General features: G+C 42.2%; 1 protein-coding gene across 13 annotated transcripts in view; it reads right to left on the bottom strand.

The window, feature by feature from the left end:
• The window catches only part of ADAMTSL3 (ADAMTS like 3), a 376400-nt gene that overhangs the window by 312565 nt on the left and 42265 nt on the right, over positions 1–21570 (bottom strand). The window lies entirely within an intron of this gene.

The raw sequence follows: 21570 nt of genomic DNA, 5'->3' as shown, positions 1-21570 counted from the left end.
AGGGAGTCTCCGAAAAGGGTGAGTCCAAAAGAATCCAACCACAAAAGGCTTCACCAAGAACAGGGAAGTGCCTATTTACAATAGCCAAGACATGGAAACAACCTACTTTCTGTTGTGATTGTTTGGTGAAGGAGTAAGAAACACACTTATTTTTTCCATCCTGTAACAGAAGTGCATATATCCTCTCTTTTTTGGAGTTCCTCCTTATTTAGATTACCACAGAGCACTGAGCAGAATTCCCTGAGCTATACAGCAGCTTCTCATTAGTTACCTGTTTAGGGCACAGAATATGTCTGCTGGACATTGTTCCTAAAGTGACCCTGGGAGGAAGTGAAAGGAACGCTAAAGCCACAGCCCCTACAAAGAAAAGAAGACCCCAACACGTGTTAGCAGTGTTCCATGGAGCTCTATGTGAAATATCAGAAAAAGTAAAAAATCTTCCTGGTATTAAAGCTTGTCATCCCTCAGTATTCATTAGTGTGGGAAAAAAATAGAAGACACTTATGGCTAAACTATAGCTGATTACCTTCTGCTTTGCGAGCCACTGTTCTGACTTTAAATTGTATTTATTAGACTTCTACAAATAAAAGCTGGAGAGGGTATGAAGAAAAGGGAACCTTCTTGCACTGTTGGTGGGAATGTAAACTGACACGTCCATTATGGAGATTCCTTAAAACCTAGGGATAAATCTTCCACATAACCCAGCAACCCCACTCCTTGGCATATACTCAGAGAAAACCATAATGCAAAAAGATACATGCTCCCCAATGTTCATGGCAGCACTATTTACAATAGCCAGGACAAGGAAGCAACCTAGATGTCCATTGACAGAGGAATGGATAAAGAAGATGTGGTACATATACACAATGGAGTATTACTCAGCCATAAAAAGGAACAAAATTGTGCCATCCAGAGACGTGGATGGACCTAGAGACAGTCCTACAGAGAGAACTCAGAAAGAGAAAAACAAATACAGTACATTAATGCATATTTATGGAATCTAGAAAAATGGTATAGATGACCTTATTTGTAAAACAGAAATAGAGACACAGACACAGAGAACAAACTTTTGGACACCAAGCAGGGAAAGGAGGGTGTGATGAATTGGAGATTGGGGTTGACATATACACATTATTGATACCATGCATAAAATAGATAATTAATGAAAACCTACTGCATAGCACAGGGAATTCTACTCAATGCTCTTTGGTAACCTAAATGGGAAGGAAATGCAAAAAGGAGAGGAGATATATATATATATATATATATATATATATATATATGTATGTATGTATGTATGTATAGCTGATTTGAGCTTCCCTAGTGGCTCAAATGGTAATGAGCCACTCAAATGAGTCTTCCTGAAATGCAGGAGACCCAGATTCAATCCCTGGGTCAGAAAGATCCCTTGGAGAGAGAATGGCAACCCACTCCAGTATTCTTGCCTGGAGAAGTCCATGGACAGAGGTGCCTGGAGGGCTATAGTCCATGGGGTCGCAGCGAGTCAGACACAACTGAGCCACTAACACACACATAGCTGATTCACTGTACTGTATAGTATAAGCACTATATTGTAAAACAACTAACCCCCAATTAAAATTAAATCTTTAAAAAATCACTTTGAGGACTAGATGAATTACTAGGAGTAAATTTCTCATCTAGCTTATGTTCCTTATAGTGTATACACTCAAAGAAATATATTTTCCTCCTCCTTTTGTTCCCCTCCAATCTCCAACAACCTGTGTAGTAATTTCCAAATACTGACATTCATCTGGTTAAGAATTCACTGAAGAAATAAGCATATAGATTTCTGGATAATATCTGGAAAAAATAATAAAAAAAAATAAAAACTGAGATGGGAATAAAATCTTGCACATGAAAATCAAAGGTGAATTTGACGGTAAAATTTATTTCTGTATTTCCTAGGAAGCTTGAGTACATATAAAAGTATTGTTTTTCTCACCAAAATAAAAACACATCTAGGTAAACCTCAGAGCCAAAGTTTATATAACTACTAGAAAATAATGGATTCTATCTTAAGATAATTCACGGAAGCTGATAACCAAAATGCTCAGCAAAAAACAATAAATGTTACCTGCCTCTATTGGCTTCAGAGATCATAGAATCATAGTTGTAAATGCCTGAAGAGGCCTTAAGAAGTCATCTAGGTCGAACTCCTAAATTTAGAAATGAGTGAACTAAGGCTCTGAGAGTTAAGATGCTTGCCAAACAGCACAGAGCAGGAGCCAGTGGTGAAACCTGTTAGCAATCATGTGCAAAGGCAGTTAGGTCATTTCACCAAAGGCTGGGGCCTGGAGCAGCCAGGATCACCACCCAAAACTAGCTCCCTCAATACACAAAGCCTCCCTGTGTAACGGGCTTCTCAGATGCCTCAGCAGTACAGAATCCCCCTGAAGTGCAGAGGACGAAGGAAATGCAGGTTGGATCCCTGGGTTGAGGATATCTCCTGGAGAAGGAAATGGCAACCCCCTCCAGTATTCTTGCCTGGGACAAGAGGAGGGACAATCCTAAGGACAGAGGAGCCTGGCGGGCTACGGTCCATGGGGTCGCAAAAGAGTTGGACATAATTTAGCAACTAAAAGGTTACAATCCTGTATGATGCTTATCTTTAGTTGTCCATACATCCAACACATATTTATTGAGCACCTACTATATGCCTGAAACTGTTCTGAGTGCTTTGGATACAATGGCATACAAGAAAGATAAGGTATCTCTTTCCATGGAGGTTATACTCTACTGGAAGAGATAGATTTTTTAAAAAGCAAACAAATTTCTAAATACGAAAATTAAACCTCTAAGTGCTATAAAGTAAATAAACAGAGGGGTATGTGAATAAAGTTGGGAGAGGGTTGTTTAAGTTTATGTAAGAAGTGGGGTGTTAGAGAAGGCTTTTGAGAGTCTCTTGGCTGGCAAGGAGATCAAACCAGTCAATCCTAAAGGAAACCAAACCTGAATATTCAATAGAAGGACTGATGCTGAAGCTGAAGCTCCAACTTTGGCCACCTGATGCAAAGACCCGACTCACTGCAAAAAGACCCTGGTGCTGGGAAAGACTGAAGGCCAAAGAAGAAAGGAGGAGACAGAGGATGAGATGGTTGGATGGCATCACCAACTCATTGGACGTAAGTGTGAATAAACTCCAGGAGATAGTGAAGGACAGGGAAGCCTGGTGTACTACAGTCCATGGGGTCGTAAAGAGTTGGACACGACAAAAGTGACTTAACACACCCGTACATACTAGGTCCCAGGGATGCCTGGTTCCAAGATCATCATCCGTTTATCCCCATCATCTTCTCAGACCGTCCCCACCCCAGTTCCCTTCAGCTGTCTCAGCTCCAAGCTGACTCTCCTTCCCGGGCTCCTCTGAAGCTGTCCCACCACTGAAAAAAACATGCTGCCACATTTACTCCCAAGTAGCTGCTTTTTGCAGCAAGGAGGACTGTCCTAAGCCTCTGTGATCAGAGTATTTGTCTGCTGTGCTTCTTCTATGCTATTAACAACAACTACAAACATTTCTTAAGCCCCAATGAGCCTTTGTTTTTTTTCTTTTTTTTGGCTGCTGACATTCGATTCGGTAAAATGACGTTTTTGCCTTACATTTTGTTCACTGTATTCCTATTCCAGGCTTCTGCCTCTCCCCAAAGGCATCTCAGTGCAGCATTGTGGAGGCAGTTCCAGAAGGCTGAGGGCTGTGTCTCCATCATGTCTGCGTTCCCCATGGAGATGTCTGGTGTGATTCAGTGAGAGTCTAAGACTGATGGCTACACTACCTGAGCCATGCAGTAGGGGGAGAAATTTCCCGCCAAACCCATTCTATGGGAATTAAAGGCTACCAGGTCCTGGACTAGGGCTTCCCTGACGGCTCAGACAGTAAAGAATCTGCCTGCAGTGACGGAGACCTGTGTTTGATCTCCGGGTCGAGAAGATCCCTTGAAGAAGGGAATGGCTACCCACTCCAGTATTCTTGCCTGGAGAATCCCATGGACAGAGGAGCCTGGCAGGCTACAGTCCATGAGGTCTTAAAGAGTCAGACATGAGTGAGTAACTAACACTTTCACTTTTTCTTTTCAGTCCCTGAGCTAGACCAGATTCTCTCTAGGCTCACAACACACCCCGTGTCACTGATAAACTGATTTTACATTCACCTCTCTTGATCAAAATCCTTCCTCCCGCATCAGTTTTCAATACTGTGGGAGTTGATGCTGCAGCCTGGTGCAGTCCAAGTCCTCTCCATCTGTGGTGGTCAGCGTGGGCCACCATGCTTGTGTGAAGTCTGAAGTGCTGACCTGTAGCATCCCAGGATAATGAAAGCTCAGTGCTGGAAGGGACCTTCTCAGTCATCCAATCCAGCCTGTCCCCCTCAGCAATCCTGCCCAATGGCCTGCAGCCTCTAAGTGAATACCTTTATGACAAGGAGCTCACTCCCTCTGAAGGCAACAGGGGTATGTCAGAATCTAGCAAACTAGGGTTGGGAGAAACTGTGAGACTGGGATTGATACAGCTTCCCTGGTGGCTCAGCAGTAAAGAATCTGCCTATGATGCAGAAGATGCAGGTTTGACCCCTGGGTCAGGAAGATCCCCTGGAGAAGGAAATGGCAACCCACTAGTCCAGTATTCTTGCCTGCAGAATGCCATTGGCAGAGGAGCCTGGTCGGCTACAGTCCATGGGGTCACACAGAGTCAGACACAACTGAAGCAACTGAGCATGCAAAATGCACATATACTAGGTAACTAATGAGAACCTACAGTACAGCTCAGGAAACTCCACTCAGTGCTCTGCGGTGAGCACTGAATGGGAAGGACATCCATAGAAGAGGAGGTATACGTTAAAACAAAAAATAAAAGAAATCTCGCAAACTATTCTGAAGTGGCCCATTGCTCCCCAAGGGTGGAATGAGGTACCTTTCCACTTTCTGTCATCCTCCCCTACAGCCTTCCCGTCTTCCCTTCCCCTCTAGCAAATGCACATATACTATGTTGAATTCTAAAGTATAAACACAGCAGAATCTAGGCAGGGACTAACATTTGAGTCACAGATCTATATGATTGGAAGAAACTTTTGCTGTTGTTGTTGTGCAGCCACTAAGCTGCTGTGCAGCCACTAAGTTATGTCCAACTCTTTGCAACCCCATGGACTGTAGCCCAGCTTCCAAGCAAAAGTTCACCCCCATCCCATCCCCCCAGCTCCCTCCATGGGGACATTCTTAGGAAAACCAGACTTTTCCTTAAGGAGAAATGGCTAAATTCTCTTATGACTTCAGAAAGCAAGCAGCCTGGGCAGCAACGAACACACACTGACATTCTCACCGGATAGGGACCCAACTTCCTACATGTTGGGGAGACTTGGTGGCAGGTGACGCCTCACAGGACAGGGTGAATGAGGAGGTCAGGCCCCTTAGGCAGCAACAATTGAAGGGAGGACGGGGAGGTGGGGTGGGGGAAGGGAGGCTGGACCAGGATATGTGCAAGCTTCCCATGACACAGATCCAGAACCAAGGAGAGAAGCTGCCAAAATGCATCATCCCACCAGCCACTGTCCACAGCTGCTGAGTCACCAGACTGGGGGTCAGGAGGAATCCAGACAGCCCCTTCAGGGACCCAAGAATGCAGCTTACTCACCTCCCCCTCCAGCCGAAGGCTTTGACTTTGGCAGGAGAGAGTAAGTATGGGATGGCGATTCAAGGACAAAATTTGCGTGTCCTAGACTCCATCCATATAATCAAATCTATGGTTTTTCCAGTAGTCATGTATGGTTGTGAGAGTTGGACCATAAAGAAAGCTGAGATCCTTCTGAGATCCTTATTGGATCCTGAGTGTTGGATAAGACCCTTGAGAGTCCCTTGAACAGCAAGGAGATCAAACCAGTCAATCCTAAAGGAAATCAATCCTGAATATTCCTTGGAAGGACTGATGCTGAAGCTGAAGCTCCAATAACTTTGGCCACCTGATGCGAAGAGCCAGCTCATTGTAAACAATCCCGATGTTGGGAAAGATTGAGGGCAGGAGGAGAAGGGGGTGACAGAGGATAAGATGGCTAGATGGCATCATCGACTCAATGGACATCAGTTTGAGCAAACTCTGGGAGATGGCCAAGGAGCAGGAAGCCTGGTGTGCTGCAGTCCATGCAGTCGCAAAGAGTTGGACATAATTGAGCTACTGAACAACAACAACAAGCCTCTATCAACATCCTGGATAGGATAGAGAATGTCTCTCAAGACTTGGCAAAATGTTTGACTGATGTGATGGAAGGAAAGACAAGTGGAGGAGAAGTGGGTGTTTCTACACAAAAGAATGGGAACCCAATATGCCTCAAAAGTCAAGTGGTCACCATTGACATTATACAGTGGGATTTCTGCTGAATTTCAACAAGTCAGTTTAAACCCTTCTCCCAAGCTTGGTCTGAGCACTACAGGTGGATGTCCACCTCTCTTCAGAGCATGAACACAGCCAAGCACCACACCACTGACCTCTACAGAACTGTGGTCAATAAAGGTCAGTAAGGTTCTTTCCTGGGCTTCCCTGGTGGCTCAGACAGTAAAGAATCTGCCTGCAATGCAGGAGACCCAGGTTTGACTCTTGGGTTGTGAAGATCCCCTGGAGAAGGGAATGGATACCCACTCCAATATTCTTCCCTGGAGAATCCCATGGACAGAGAAGTCTGGCAGGCTACAGTCCATGGGGCTGCAAAGAGTCGGACATGACTGATGACTAACACTGACTTTTCACTTTCACCTTTCAAGGCTTTTTCCTACCTGTCACTGTGAAGTCATGTCTGTACTGGAGAGCTGGACTGTACTATCCCTGATCATCCAGGCTCTCTTTGGATCTGACCCATCACCCCAGCCTGCCAAGGCTCTTTTTGGATCCTGACTCCATTTATCAAGGTTTGCATCGCACTCTCCCCACTTCATGTCAGCCCGAATTTGAGCATGCCCTCTGCCTCCTTGTTTCAGCCACAAACACTTTGCCGGGACAAGACTGAGAATGAGGCTCTTCTCCAGGCCGACAGGGACTTCACCAGCTTTGAGTCTCCTCATTTCAGAATCCCCACTTTGGTCACTAGAGAGTCAACAAACAGACTGTCAGATTCTGTAGTGACACAGACAACTCATGGAAGTAAGACACTAGTTCCAAGAACTGAGACTCCAGCTGGGCTTTATAGGTCAGGACAAAAGCCAAAGGATATGAAGGCATAACCCTGAGTCACTATTTTTTAGATTTTTTTTTATGTTAACCATTTTTAAAGTCTTTGTTGAATTTGTTACATTATTGTTTCTGTTTTATTGGGGTTTTTTGTTTTTGGTTTTTGTCATGAGGCATGCGGGAGCTTAGCTCCCCATTGAACCCATACCCCCTCTGCATTAAAAGATGAAGACTTAATCACTGGACCGCCAGGGAAGTCCCCTAAGCTACTACAGCACTACAATTCCCTGTGAAACCAGGGTTTAATAGAGGCCAATTAAAGTCACCATCAGGAATTTGAATGCATAAGAAGTCAGTCTCAATTAACAGCAGCTAAGGTCTACAGGGGAGAGTTCAGCTCCAGGATGGAAGGTGCAGACCACTCCTACAGGTGAAAGGTCCCTTTATATTTTTTTCCTTTTTTTGGCTGCGCTGTGTGGCATGTTGAATCTTAGTTCCCTGACCAGGGATTGAACTTCTACCCCCTGAATCCAGAGCACAGAGTCTTAACCACTGGACAGCCAGGGAAGGGAGTTCAGCTCAGTTCAGCTCAGTCATGTCCCATTCTTTGCAACTCCATGGACTGCAGCACGCCAGGCTTCCCTGTCCATCACCAACTTCTGGAGCTTGCTCAAACTCATGTCCATCGAGTAAGTGATGCCATCCAACCATCTCATCCTCTGCCGTCCCCTTCTCCTCCTGCCTTCAATCCTTCCCAGCATCAGGGTCTTTTCCAATGAGTCCTCTTAAATGATAATATTTGTTGAGTCTTAAAGTGTATGTTTTAGACAGAATCCCCAGAGTCTGGGTCAGCCTGCAAGGAATACATTCCCTGGAGGGTCTCTGGATGTTATTCCTCGAATCCTGGATTACACACAGGATTTTACGGTTTCTACCTTCCAAGGTTCATGAGGGAATAATCAAGTTAACCAGCATTATTTAAATTCAGAATACCAAGTGCATTTTTTGTTCCAAGATGCATGATGTGCATTTTGTTACCTGAACCTGAAATGAAGGATCCAGAAACTTTCTGGATCATTTTAGTTTTTCAAGTAGGATGTCATCATCCCAAGATGTTTTACTTCATAAGTAAATATGAAATATATTTACTTTGCCAAGGTTGACAGGATCAGCTGAAAGAAAATGAGTTTTCACAATTATTTGAGTCTTTAAAAAAATGATACTAGAAATTTAAGGTTTCTCTTCTCTATTTACCATCAACAGATGAATACATTGGGCTTCCCTGATGACTCAGTGGGTGAAGAAGCCACCTGCAATGCAGAAGGCACAGCAGATGCACATTCAATCCCTCGTTCAGGAAGATCCCTTGGAGGAGGAAAATGGCAATCCACTCCAGTACTCTTGAGTGGGAAATCCCATGGACAGAGGAGCCTGGCAGCCTACAGTCCACAGGGTCATAAAAAGTCAGATATGACTGAGCAAATACATTCTCTCTATCTTACTGGTTTGAAAGGTCTATCACTTGAATAAATGCCTGAGTATGAGTACATTTCAGCTAAAATATTGGGTTGGTCAAAAAGTTTATTCGAGGCTTTCCATACCATGTTACAGAAACACCAACACCAAGTCGTTGCAAACTTCACCTTCACTCTGAGTCACATTTTCCAAAGAAACATGAGTGGCGACCCTTCTGGGTCCCTCCTAGTGCTGAAAGGAGGGTGATGCCTCGTCGGTGTGCATAATCGGAGTGAACTGTTCTGTGGAGAAGGTCTTTCCTTGAGTTTAAATTTATGCTATTAAGACTCTCTTTCGCAAACTGGAACGCGGATCTTATCAATGTCACTCACAGCACCACTCTTCCACCTGCCCCTTAAACACACGATGTAGTGGTGTTTAGTTGCTGAGTTGTGTCCCACTCTTTTGCGACCCCATGGACTGCAGCTCACCAGGCTCCTCTGTCCATGGGATTTTCCAGGCAAGGATACTGGAGTGGGTTGCCATCCCCTTCTCCAGGGGATCTTTCGGATTCCTGCATTGGCAGGCAGATTCTTTACCACTGAGCCACCAAGGAAGCCCCACTAAACACATAGTCTCTCTCAAATTTCTCTCTCTTTCTCTCTCCTTCCATCTCCTTCCCCTACACACACACACACACACACACACACACACACACACACACCCCTTTAATCAGCCCTGGCAAGCAGGGCCAAAAGTAATCTGTGAAAAGATCTTGCTGGAACAGACTTCACCTTGTATTAATAGTTCCTTGAAAGGAGAAAACCTGAACATGCAATCACAATACTTCTTTATATATGTGAACCCTCTTCAGTCCTCGGCAATAGGCTTGGTGCATACGAGAAAGTCAATAATTAATTGTCTTTCCTAGAAAAACCAACATAGATTGCCCTTCCACCCCCACGGAGAGCCCGGCATGACTGATGTTTGAATATTCTTTCTGCCACAGAAAGACTAGAATGCTCTGGCTGAAGACCACGCTGGCACTTCACAAGGGGTTATTTAAAAACTAGACTATTACTCTAAACGGGCAGAGGAAAGAAAGCCTGCCTGTGCCAATATACACAATATAGATCCTCTTACCCTGGAGCCCACCCCTCCCACAAAACTGTACTTAAGAGCCCGTTTTTCAAGGACTTGAAGTAAGCTCACCCATTGGAAAGAGCCTCAATCACCAAAATGTCACGTGGAAATAATTCTAAAACACCTCAGGGGAAAGAAGTGGAAAATTGTATTCCTTGAACAGCACTCCACAGGTAAAGAAAAAAGCTAGATGGATGATCATCACAAATCTTCATCAGTTGTAAACTTCCTACCCAACTCTTTGCTTCTCCCATTCCCTCCCCTCTTCCTGGTCCAGTCATACTGGTGATCATCAGCATAGAGAAGGAAGCGATCATTTATTTGGGGAAAGTGAGCAAAACTGTGGTTGCTGAGAAGTGCTACATGTGAGAATGATCCAGAAGGGAAAAGTGCCATGGAGAAGGAAGGTGTTTCCTGGGAGAATCTCTGTAGCTCCCTCCCCAGCATCATCATGTCCACCCTATCAGGGGTGCAAGGCTAAGGGAGGACCAGTCTCGGGGGGATCCAGTCTGGGAAGTGGAATCTACCTTTTGATCTCAAAATGAAATATGTATTTTTCCCACAGCCCCTTCCCCATTGACACTCATGATTACCTCCCTGGCAGAGAAAAGGCATCTTTACTTTTTAAACAGAGTACAAATCACTATTTTACTTTACCCCAAATGGCAGGAGGAGGGGACTCCCCAAAAGATTGCTGTCCAGATACTTCTTGATGGTATGTCCAGGGTCAACATACTGTTTGTTGAGCACCTACTAGGCACTGAGGCTGCTTTAGACACAGAGAATTCATCAGTCAACAAAACAGACAGAAATCACTTTTCTCAAGAAGTTCATATTCTAACTAGGGGAAACAGAAAATGAACATAATATATAAGTTGTATAATGTCACATGGCTTCCCAGGTGGCATAGTGGTAAGGAATCCACCTGCCAATGCAGAAGATACAAGAGATGTGGGTTTGGTCCTTCAGTCGGGAAGAGCCCCTGGAGAAGAAAAGGGCAAGCTACTCCAGTATTCTTGCCTGGGAAATCCCATGGACAGAAAAACCTGGTGGGCTACAGTCCATGGGGTCACCAAGAGTTGGACGTGACTGACCACACACGCATGGCATGGCATGGCATGGCATAATATCATACAAGAAAAAGAAGTTGGAAGTGCTGGGGGGGTATAAATTGCAATGGCTTTTTGTTTTATTTAAGGTTTTTTTTCCATGTGGATCATTTTAAAGTTTTTATTGGATTGATTTGTTATTAATACAGTATTGCTTCTGTTTTTTATGTTTTGGCTCTATGGTGGCAGGGCACATGGGATCTTAGCCCCCCAGTTAGGGATCGAACCCGCCCTCCCCTGCATTTAAAGGCGAAGTCTCAACCACTGGGCCCACTGGACCACCAGGGAAGTCCCTGCAGTTTTAAATAGAGTGGTCAGGATAAGGGGGGGCAAGATAGGGGAGGGTTTCTTAGGGAAAAACTTCTTATTTTCCACTTTTCCAAACACAAGAGTTGGAGCCTGCCCTTTTCCTTGCAGGCATCACAGCGTTGACTCTCTCTAGGAACCTGGCTGGGATCTGCCAGGCTCTGGAGTCATTTGCTTCTACCTACAGCAGCGCTGTGACGCTTTGCTCCTTGGCCCCAAGTGCCTGTCTGCCTCCACAGCTCTCCGACTCCAGCCAGGCCAGGCCCCAGCCCCCCTCTCTGGCTGTTCCAATGTCTCCTGCTCCCAGTGAGCCACAGCCCACCCCACCCAGGCCCCAAGAGCACAAGTGCAAGCCTAAATAGGCAGAAAACACCGTTACTGGACAACAGATTGATTACATGGGCACAGTGTCTTTGTTGCCAATGTCAGAGTCCAACACTAAGCATAATGCAAATCAGTGTATATCCCAATACATGAACTTGTATAAGCCTATCAGTGAGAGAGGAAAAGGAAGGAGGGGAGGGAGGGAGGGGGGAGAGAGAGGGAGAGAAAGGAAAGAACAGAAGGAAGGAAGGAAAAGAGAGAGGGAGTGGAAAAGAGAGAGCAAGAGACAGGGAAGGAGGGAGAGAGGAAGGGAGGGAGAAAGAGAAAAATGGAAGGAAGGACGGAGGAAGGGAGAGAGAAGGAGAAAGACAAGGAGGGAGGGAGGGAGGGAAGAAAGAGAGAGAGGAGGAAGGAAGAGAGGGATGAAGAGAGAAAGAAAGAAGGAAGAAAAGGAAAAAAGGAGGAAAGAGAAAGAAAAGGAGGAAAGGGAAAAATGTTACCAGCACTTCCCCATTTGGCAACGAGACATCACCCAACCTGACAGAGTCCAGAAACACATCGGGGACACAGGCATGTTTATTCAAGGTCTTTCTCACCCTCACGGCTTTCTTTCTTTCAGGAAACAGCTCGTCTATGCGGCTGAAATCCTACAGGCTTTCAAAATGCAGGCTTCCAAGAGAAGAAAAAGACAGAAATGTGCTGTTTGCATATACTCCCAAAAACATTTATATTCATCCTAAGCCAGTTTGTTTTTCTAAGCTCAGCAGGGCAGGAAGTCTTCAGTGCTAACACGTCAGCAGAGCTGCCAGATTTGCCTTTTGGATGCTCCTGCCCTTCAGAATTCTTAAACAAGCAAGGCGATAGGAAAATGGTGATTTATAGTCAGGATGTCTCTGCTCCCTGCATAGAAAATGGCATCACTCGAATTCCCATAAACTATCCAAAAATACTAGGGGTTTAGCATCAAATGGTAAAGACTTCTTGAAAACCCAAAGTGATGCTTTTATAGAATTAAGATGCTAACATTAATCCCAACAATTCAATGGTTAACAAAGCTATACTGGAGGCATAAATCAGAAGAAATTGTAACAAACAGATTATCTTCTGTTCTTTTTTAAAAGGAGAAAGGCAAACTACAGTGTTTGTTCCAAGCAGGACATCGAGTGAGACAAAGGTTTGGGGATTTAAGCTGGTATATTTTTAAGGTATAGTTTTAATTTTTTAATGATGTATGGAATGATAGTAATTTTCTTTTGCAGGCTTAAAAACACAACCCCATCGTTCCACATTTGTTTGACATGAAAATGTCACTGAGGTTTAAATCCTGAATAAACATAGGATTAGTTTTATGAACAGTACCAGACACGTGGAAAATCACACTCCTAAGCCAAACTTGGAGATGCTGGACACCTGTTAAAAGTGGTGATGGATATTCACATCTAGAAAGGGGTCCAGATTTGTGGTGGGGAATCCAGGGGTCCAGCCTACCTCCCCATAAACTCCATGGGCCCTGCCATGTTCTTTCACATCTCTAGTTCTTATTGTTTTGTTCTTGTTGTTTGTTGTTTAGTCACTAAGTCAAGTCCAACTCTTTTCGACCCCATGGACTGTAGTTCACCAGGCTCCTCTGTCCATGGGATTTCCCAGGCAAGAATACTGGAGTGGGTTGCCATTTCCTTCTCCAGGGGGTCTTCCCAACCCAGGGATCAAACCCACATCTCCTGCATTGCAGGTGAATTCTTTACTGCTGAGCCACCAGGGAAGACTGGTAATGTAATTGCAATTACTCAATTAATCACTTAATTTGTAAGAAGCTGTACCAATGAATGCCACGATGACTCATGTCATTACAAAGTTCCCAAAACAGTGGATATGTGTATATGTATGGCTGATTCACTTTGCCATACAGCAGAAATTAATGCAACATTGTAAATAAACTATACTCCAATTTAAAAATTAATTTAAAAAAAGAAGTATAAAATCCATTGATGACTATCGAAATTTCTCAGTGTAACTTTCCATTTTAATTTAACTTGCACAATATCTGTTACAATCCCTCTATATTTCAAATGATTTCTTAAACTTCTTCTAACAAACATGAATTTTCTTTGACAAAAAAAAAAAAGTTCCCCAAACAAGTTTTTGATGTCAGCAGTAATATAAGAATGTATTGAGTATCACCTCAATGGGAGTGTTGAGCTAGTCATCAGAGACCGAACAGGAGACAGTCCATGTTCTCAGGGAGCTCACTGTCTAGGGCTGGGAGTGAACTGAGATGAGATCAGCAAGTAGATCATTCAAAGTCAGGTGAGAGGGTCATCCAGGAGAGCAAGGGACAGGATGCTGCAGGGGCACATGAGAGGGACATGGCCGAGGCAGCAGAGGTAATGGGCATAATGAACAACAGAGCAAGCTGGATGAGCAGTGTGTGCACGTGGAGTGAGAGCGGAGAGGAGAGAGGTAGAGGGGCAGACTCAGGCTGGATCTCGACGTGGGTCTGGTGAGGCAGGTCGAAAAGTCAGTGTCTATTCCTAGGAAGCATCCAAGGGATATTATGTAGAAAAGTGAAACTATTCTAATGGAGAATGAATTGGAGGGGAGTGAGACAGAAGGTAAGCTCCTGTAATACTCCAGGAGGAAGAAGACAAGAACGATAGGATACAGAGAAGAATATGAGCCATAACAAATTAATGTATCTCAGAACTTAGGGGGACACGTGCACCTGTGGCTGATTCATGTCAATGTATGGGCAAAAACCTGAAAGTGAAAGTGAAGTCGCTCAGTCGTATCCGACCCTTTGCGACCCCATAGACTGTAGCCTACCAGGCTCCTCCGTCCATGGGATTTTCCAGGCAAGAGTACTGGAGTGGGTTGCCGCTTCCTTCTCCAGATGATCTTCCCGACCCAGGGATCAAACCTGGGTCTCCTGCATTGTAGGCAGACGCTTTACCGTCTGAGCCACCAGGGAAGCCTATGAGAACCTACTATGGCAAAAATCACCACAGTATTGTAAAGTAATTATCTTCCAATTAAAATAAATGAATTTAAAAAAAGAAAACAATTATGCCAGTATATTTGAAATACTGGTATATTCAAAATTTTAAAGCTTTAGAAAAAAATTCTAAATAAGCAAAACTGACTAAAATAAAACCAAACAGAAAGGGACTCCCCTGGTTGTCCAGTGGTTAAGACTCTGCACTTCCACCACAGGGGATGCGGGTTCAATCCCTGTTTAGGGAACTATGATCACATATGCAGTGCAGCTAAAAATAAAGAAAACAGAAAAATAAAATAAATAAATAAAATAAAATAATTAAATAAAATAATAAATAAATAAAAATAAATAAAACAGAAAAACCTCAATGGTCCTTTAACTATTACAGAAACAGAATCAGTATTTAATATTCTTCCCATGAATAAAACAAAAGATCCAAATGGTTTTAAGGTGAGCTCTACAAAACATTCAAAGTGTAAAGAATTCCAATTAAAAAAAAATCTCTTTCAAAGAACAGAAAACAAGGAACATCCAATAATTCATTTTTATGAGATTATACACTTGATAACAAAAACCAAACAAGAAAAAAATTACATATCAATCTCACTCATGAAATGAATATAAAACTCCTCAAGTAGATATAAGCAAAATAAATCTACCGTCATATAAAAAGAGACCATCAACAGCAGAATACATCAATAAATTTTGGTCTGTTTATACCCTGGGACACAATGGAGCAATGAAAATGAATGATCTCAGCTCCATATATCGAGAGAGATGACATTTTAAACCATAACACTGAGCAGAATAGACAACAGTATGATTTCATTCATATAAAACTCAGAAAAGGCTAACCTCCCTTAGTGCATTATTTGGGGATAGGCACTCAAGTGGCTAAAATAAAATTCACCTTGTTGTAGTGATGTCTGAGCAGAGAGGAGGATGCAGAAGGCAAGGAACACACAAGAGGCTGCAGGGGGATTGATAGCACCCATTTCATAAGCGCCACGGTGGGTACGCAGGTGTTCATTACACTGTCATGGCTGCCACCTCATGTACAGCTGTGCAAGCTGGGTATTACACTCAGTACGTGGCCATCTCCCCTTAAGCACCGTGTTACATAAGGAACATTATCTGTGTATGCAAAATAATCATCAAAATAAATGTTATAAAAATTAAAATATATATGCAAAATAATCAAATGATTTATAATAAATTAATAGTAATATATTAAGAAGATAAGCTTTAAGTCAAACCTGTAAGTATATGAATGTTTATACTTAACACGAAATGAACAGAGCCTTTATTTATTTTTTAAACATACCCTCTTATATCAACGGGAAAGTGGTAGATTAGTCAATAAGTTCTTTGAGACAATAGGTAAATTAGGAGGAAAATGGGCAAACTCAGATCCCTTCTTCAATCAATGCATCAAAATCAATTTCATATGGATAAAAATGTAAATGGTAATACATGTGTTTGTGTGTGCCTGAATGTGTGTGCATATACACACTCAATATATTCCAGAAAGTGGTGGAATTTTGCAAGATCAAGAACTGTGGAAAAAAAAAAAAGTCTGATATCTGTCTGATTGTTTACCCATTGTAAGTTACTTTATCTTTCATCTGAAAGTTTTGAACATATTTATAATATAATTACAATATAATTATAAATGTTATAATTACAATATTTCTAATTTAAAGTATTTGTAGTGACAGACAACAACTAGACTTAATCATGGTGATCACCTTGAAATGTTTAGAAATATTTAAATATTATGTTGTACACTAGGAACTAATATGGTACCATAGGTCAATTATACTTGGAAAACTAAGAAACGAACAAACTCAAAGAAAAAGAGGTCAGAGATGTGGGAGCATTGGATGAGACAGTTAAAATTTTCAGCTATAAGATAAATTACTAGGGATGTAATATACAAGATGTTAAATACAATTAACACTGCTGTACATTACATATGAAAGTTAAGAGAGTAAATCCTAGAAGTTCTCATCACAAGGGAAAAAAATTTTTCTATTTCTTTAATGTTGTATCTATAGGAGATGACTGATATTCACTAAACCTATTGTGATAATCATTTTATGATATATTGGGTTGACCAAAAAGTTCATTTGGGGTTTTCCATTACATCTTATGGAAAACCCCGAATAAGCTTTTTGGCCAACCTAACACGTAAGTCAAATCTTTATGCCATACACCTTCAATGTATACAGCATTGTATGTTAATTATGGGACTTTCCATGTGACTCAAGTGGTAAAGAATCCACCTGCAATGCAGGAGATGCTGGAGATGAGGGTTGGATCCCTGGGTTGGAAAGATCCCCTGGAGAAGGAAATGGCAACCTACCCCAGTATTCTTGCCCGGGAAATCCCATGCACAGAGGAGCCTGGTGGGCTATGGTCCATAGGGTCACAGGGAGTTGGACATGACTGAGCTATTGAGCACATACACACACACACATACACGTTAATTATATATTAATAAAATGGGAAGCAAACATAAAATTTAACCATCCAAAAAGAAAAAAAAATAGTTTAAGAATTCTAGGGAATTCCCTGGTGGCATATTGGTTAGGACTCTGCACTTTCATGGCTGAGGACCCAGGTTCAGTCCTTGGCAGAGGAACTAAGATCCCACAAGCCATGAAACATGGTCAAAAAAAAGAAAAAGAAAAAAGTTTAACAACTGGCTTCCTAAAACATTTCTACTAACTGTGTTCTTTCCCTGTGTGTGAGCCACGCTTTCCTGTTTCTTTGTGTGTCAAATTTTTATTGAAAACTGGACATTTTAAATAATATAAGGTGGCAACTTTTAACCATCACCCTTCGAAGTCATAAATTTTACCAGAATATGTGCATATTTTTCTTTGCGTCTTTTTATATCAGTCTTGACGGTCCAGCGAGTCCTTTCAGACTCAAGTCTTTTCTTCTTTCCCTTCTCTTCATTCAAGGAAACATTCTGCCAGTAGTAGTTTCACTGTAGTCTGTCTTCCATCCACGGCTTTTCCTCCTTCTGCTGCTTCCATGGTTTGAATATCAGGTCTCCAAAATCTGTTCTCCAAGTCCCTCAGCTTTTCCCTCATGATTTACACTCTGTGGTTTTCCACTGTTGTAGATGGTATTTCCTTCACTTGGACGTCCTTCAACTCATCCTCTGGATTTTTTACTTTGAAAATTTCATTTGTTTTTTGTTGGGGAAAACCATTTGGGGCTGTAGTGGAATCTCCTTACATACTCTTAGTTTGTGGTTTTCCAGTTTCTTTCTGTTTCCTCCAGGGCAGTTCTATTTCTATACAAAAGAAAAACTCCATATAAGAGCTCTGTAATAGAGATGCCTGTTCTGAGTGGGCTGTTGGTATTCCTTTTTCTGGGTGCTGAATCCCCTTCAATGCTGCAGCTTTTAAACTCTTTTGTGTATAAATATTGGTGCTCGGCTATAGTAGAACAATGTGGCTACCCTCCCACCATGCCAGGGAGGAGGCACAGTCAATGTCCCTGAGGGACCTCAGAGAACCAGCTGGCCAGGTAGCAGTCTCCTATCAAGACACCAACAGAAAAACTCTCTGGGGACTTCCCCGGCGGTCCAGTGGTTAAGACCTTACCCTCCAATGCAGGAGGTGCGGGTTCAATCCCTGGTCTGGGAGCGAAGTGCCATATGCCTTACAGTCAAAACACCAAAACATAAAAGAAGCATTATGGTAGCAAATTCAATAAAGACTTTTTAAATGATCCACATAAAAAAAAAAAATTCAAAAGAAAAAAAAAGAGAGAGAGAAAACGTCTCTGCCCCCAAGCCCTGTTCTCTTCCCAGAGGGAGAAAAGCTCAGAGCCACCATTTAGCCTGCATTAGGACCAGCCTGCCTGATAGCCCCAGAACCTACCCATGGCCAGAGGGGCAGCTGGCATCAGATGACTACAAGATTACATGATCCTGAATTACTCTGATAAAGCAACTACAGAATGAAATATATTTATATGCATATCAGATCTTGATGTGGGGAAAATCTTTAGAAGTGCAACACCAAAGGCAGAAACCATACAAATATTTATACAGCTAATATTAAATTTGAAAAGTGAAAAATCAAACATGAAAATACTTGAAACACACATAAAAAAAGATTGTTAATGCCAACATATAAAAACAGCCCTTAAAAACAAATAAGAAGATGAGGAACAGATTAATTTTAAAAATGGGCAAACGACATGAATAGGAAACTCACAAAAGAAGAAAGGCCAACAACCAAGAAAGGTATGATATCAGTAGCAATAAGAAAAAAAGTTAAAGCATTTACCAGACTGGCAAAGATTTTTAAGAATATACTACTCACGGCCAGCAAGGATCAGGTTTGAAACACATATCAGCAAGTTGGACTTTCAAATGTTTAAATGCAAATGAAGAACAAACCGCAATCTTAACTTTCTAAATGTACACAAAAATTGCTACACTCCAAATAAAATCTCAGAACAAATTTGTGTTTAAAAGCTTAGACAACTAAAATCATAATATGGTTATGAAGCACTCCTGGTTTTAGCACATTCATTCACTCATTCATTCTGTATTTTTGAGCACCTGCTCCATGCCAGGTCACAGTACTAAGGATGACAGTGGTAACGGAGACAGATGTAGTTCTACCCTCAAGGAGTTTAAATTCTAAAGAAACTATTATGAGAACATTTCAGGCAAATTTTGCTAATTTTAAAATATGCTAATTATATGATTGCTTAACCTCCCAATCTAAAAACTAATATTGAGGGACATGTTGAAACATTACTCAAAACACATTTAAATCATAAGTAGCTTATCAGTACAGTAAAGGGAAGAAAGACAGAGCTTCACTTACTCCAGCCTTTGTAAAGATTCAACTCCAGGGACTTCCCTGGTGGTCCAGTAGCTAAGACTCTGTGCTCCCAATGCAGGGGGCCTGGTTCAATCCCTGGTCAGGGAACCAGAGCCCACATGCCGCAATTAATGATCCCGAGTGCCACAACTAAGACCTGGCACTGCCAAGTAAATAAACAAAAATAAACATTCCAAAAATAATAGAACTTCCCTGGTGCATGCTAAATCACTTCAGTCATGTCTGACTCTTTGCTATGGATTATATCCCACCAGCCTCCTCTATCCATGGCGTTCTCCAGGCAAGAATACTGGAGTGGGTCACCATGCCGTCCTCCAGGGGATCTGCCTGACCCAAGGCTCAAGCTCATGTCTCCTGCAGTGCCAGGAGATTTCTTTACCACTAGCGCCACCTGGGAAGCCCTCTCTGGTGTTCCAGTGGTAAAGAATCTACCTGCCAATAGAGGGGACACAGGTTCGATTCCCGGTTCAGGAAGATTCCACAAGCCACTGGGCAGCTGAATGGAGCTCTAGAGCCCATGAGCTGCCAAGCAGAGAAGCCACCACAATCAGACGCCCACTCACCACAGCAAAGAGCAGCCCCAGCTCACCACAACTACAGCAGCCTGTGTGCAGCAACAAAGACTAGTGCAGCCAAAGATAATAAATAAATGAATAAATAATTTTTTAAAAATAAATTTAAAAAATGATAATAATTCAGTGTGACTACATCTAATACTTATATTTAGTTGATGGCTGACCATTACTACAAATCTGTTGGCCCCCCCTCCACAGCAAGTCAATGCCAACAGTAAAGAACGGACTGATGTCGTTGGCTGTATTTAGGAATAACTGAAATGCAAATGGATCACAAACCTTCCTTGTGAGGAAGGCAGCCTATATCCTTGTTTGAAAAGCAGTTCTGTTCTGATGAAAAGTGTCTTTAAGCGTTCAGAAGAAAAAATGGTGTAGCGGCTCAAAGGCTTTCCTGCATCTACTCAGGGATTTGTGACAGGCTATAAAAGAAAGGCGTTTGCTACTTGGCGTAGTGCAGAAACCCAGGCCGTGGAGATGAGGCCAGACCAGGAGGAAGGCAGAGGGAGGATGAGCTAGCTGCCAGAAAGAAGCTGGAAAGGGCCCATCATGGGTTTCTCCTTGTCCACAGGGAAGTCGCTCGCATGGGGAGGCGGTTTCATATTCCTAGAACTTTGCCACCCTCAGTTAGGAGACAAGAGAAGGAAGAAACAGCCACAGTATTGAATGGCTTATTATGTGCCAGGCATGTATTACATGCTTGACAGTTTATCTAAATTAATCTCACATCAACCCTGCAAGGCAGTTCATATCACCACCACTTCTTTAAATAAGGGGATATATTGAAATTCCTTTGCCTTTTTTTTTTTTTTTTTTTGGCTGCACTGGGTCTTAGTTTTAGCATGCAGGATCTAGTTCCCTGACCAAGGATTAAACCCGAGCCCGTAGAGTCTTAACCACTGGACCACGAGCAAAGTCTCAAAATTGAGGTTCTTGAGGTAGAGAGAGCTGTTGAGTATCATAGTTAGTGAATGGTAAAGCCTGTTGGAAACTCATTTATTTCTTCTTCACAGAGCCATACAGGATATAAAATAACTTCCTTGGGCAAAAAATATATATGAAGTTAAACATTTAGAAGAAAATATAAGAAGATATCTGTGTGGTATCAAGGTAAGAAGGGATTTCTTTAAAAAGACATACAAGGCCAACTATAAATGATAAGATGAAAAAACAGCTATCCATTCATTCAATAAATACTCTTGAACATCTACCAGAGACTGCTTGAGGAACTTGGGATCCATCATTGAAAAAAAAAGACCAAAATCTCTACCAACAGGGGATTAGTATCCAGCATATATAAACGATGTCTATAAGTGAGAAGACAAAAAAGAAACTCATGGGCAAAAGATATGACAAGCAGTTTACAGAAGTAAAAACCCACAGGCCAGTAAACATAAAAAAATGGGTATTTAACTAGCCATCAGGAAAATACAAATTATAAACATCAAAGAGATACATGTAACATATACAAAACTGGCAAAAATGAAAAAGCTGGAAAATACTGAGTATCATTGGAGATGATATGGTACAAGAAGGATTCCTAGATTTTTGATTAGACTATAAATTGGTTTCCATGACCTCAGATAATAATTTGTGCAATAATAGCTAGTAGAGTTGAAGAGGGT

Source organism: Bos grunniens, chromosome 21 (assembly GCF_055505025.1).
Source record: "Bos grunniens cultivar Pamir isolate PY7600 chromosome 21, Bosgru_T2T1.0, whole genome shotgun sequence".
Classification (NCBI taxonomy): Eukaryota; Metazoa; Chordata; class Mammalia; order Artiodactyla; family Bovidae; genus Bos; species Bos grunniens.
Note: the sequence above shows the minus strand (reverse complement) of the source record. Positions and strands in the feature narration are given on the sequence as shown.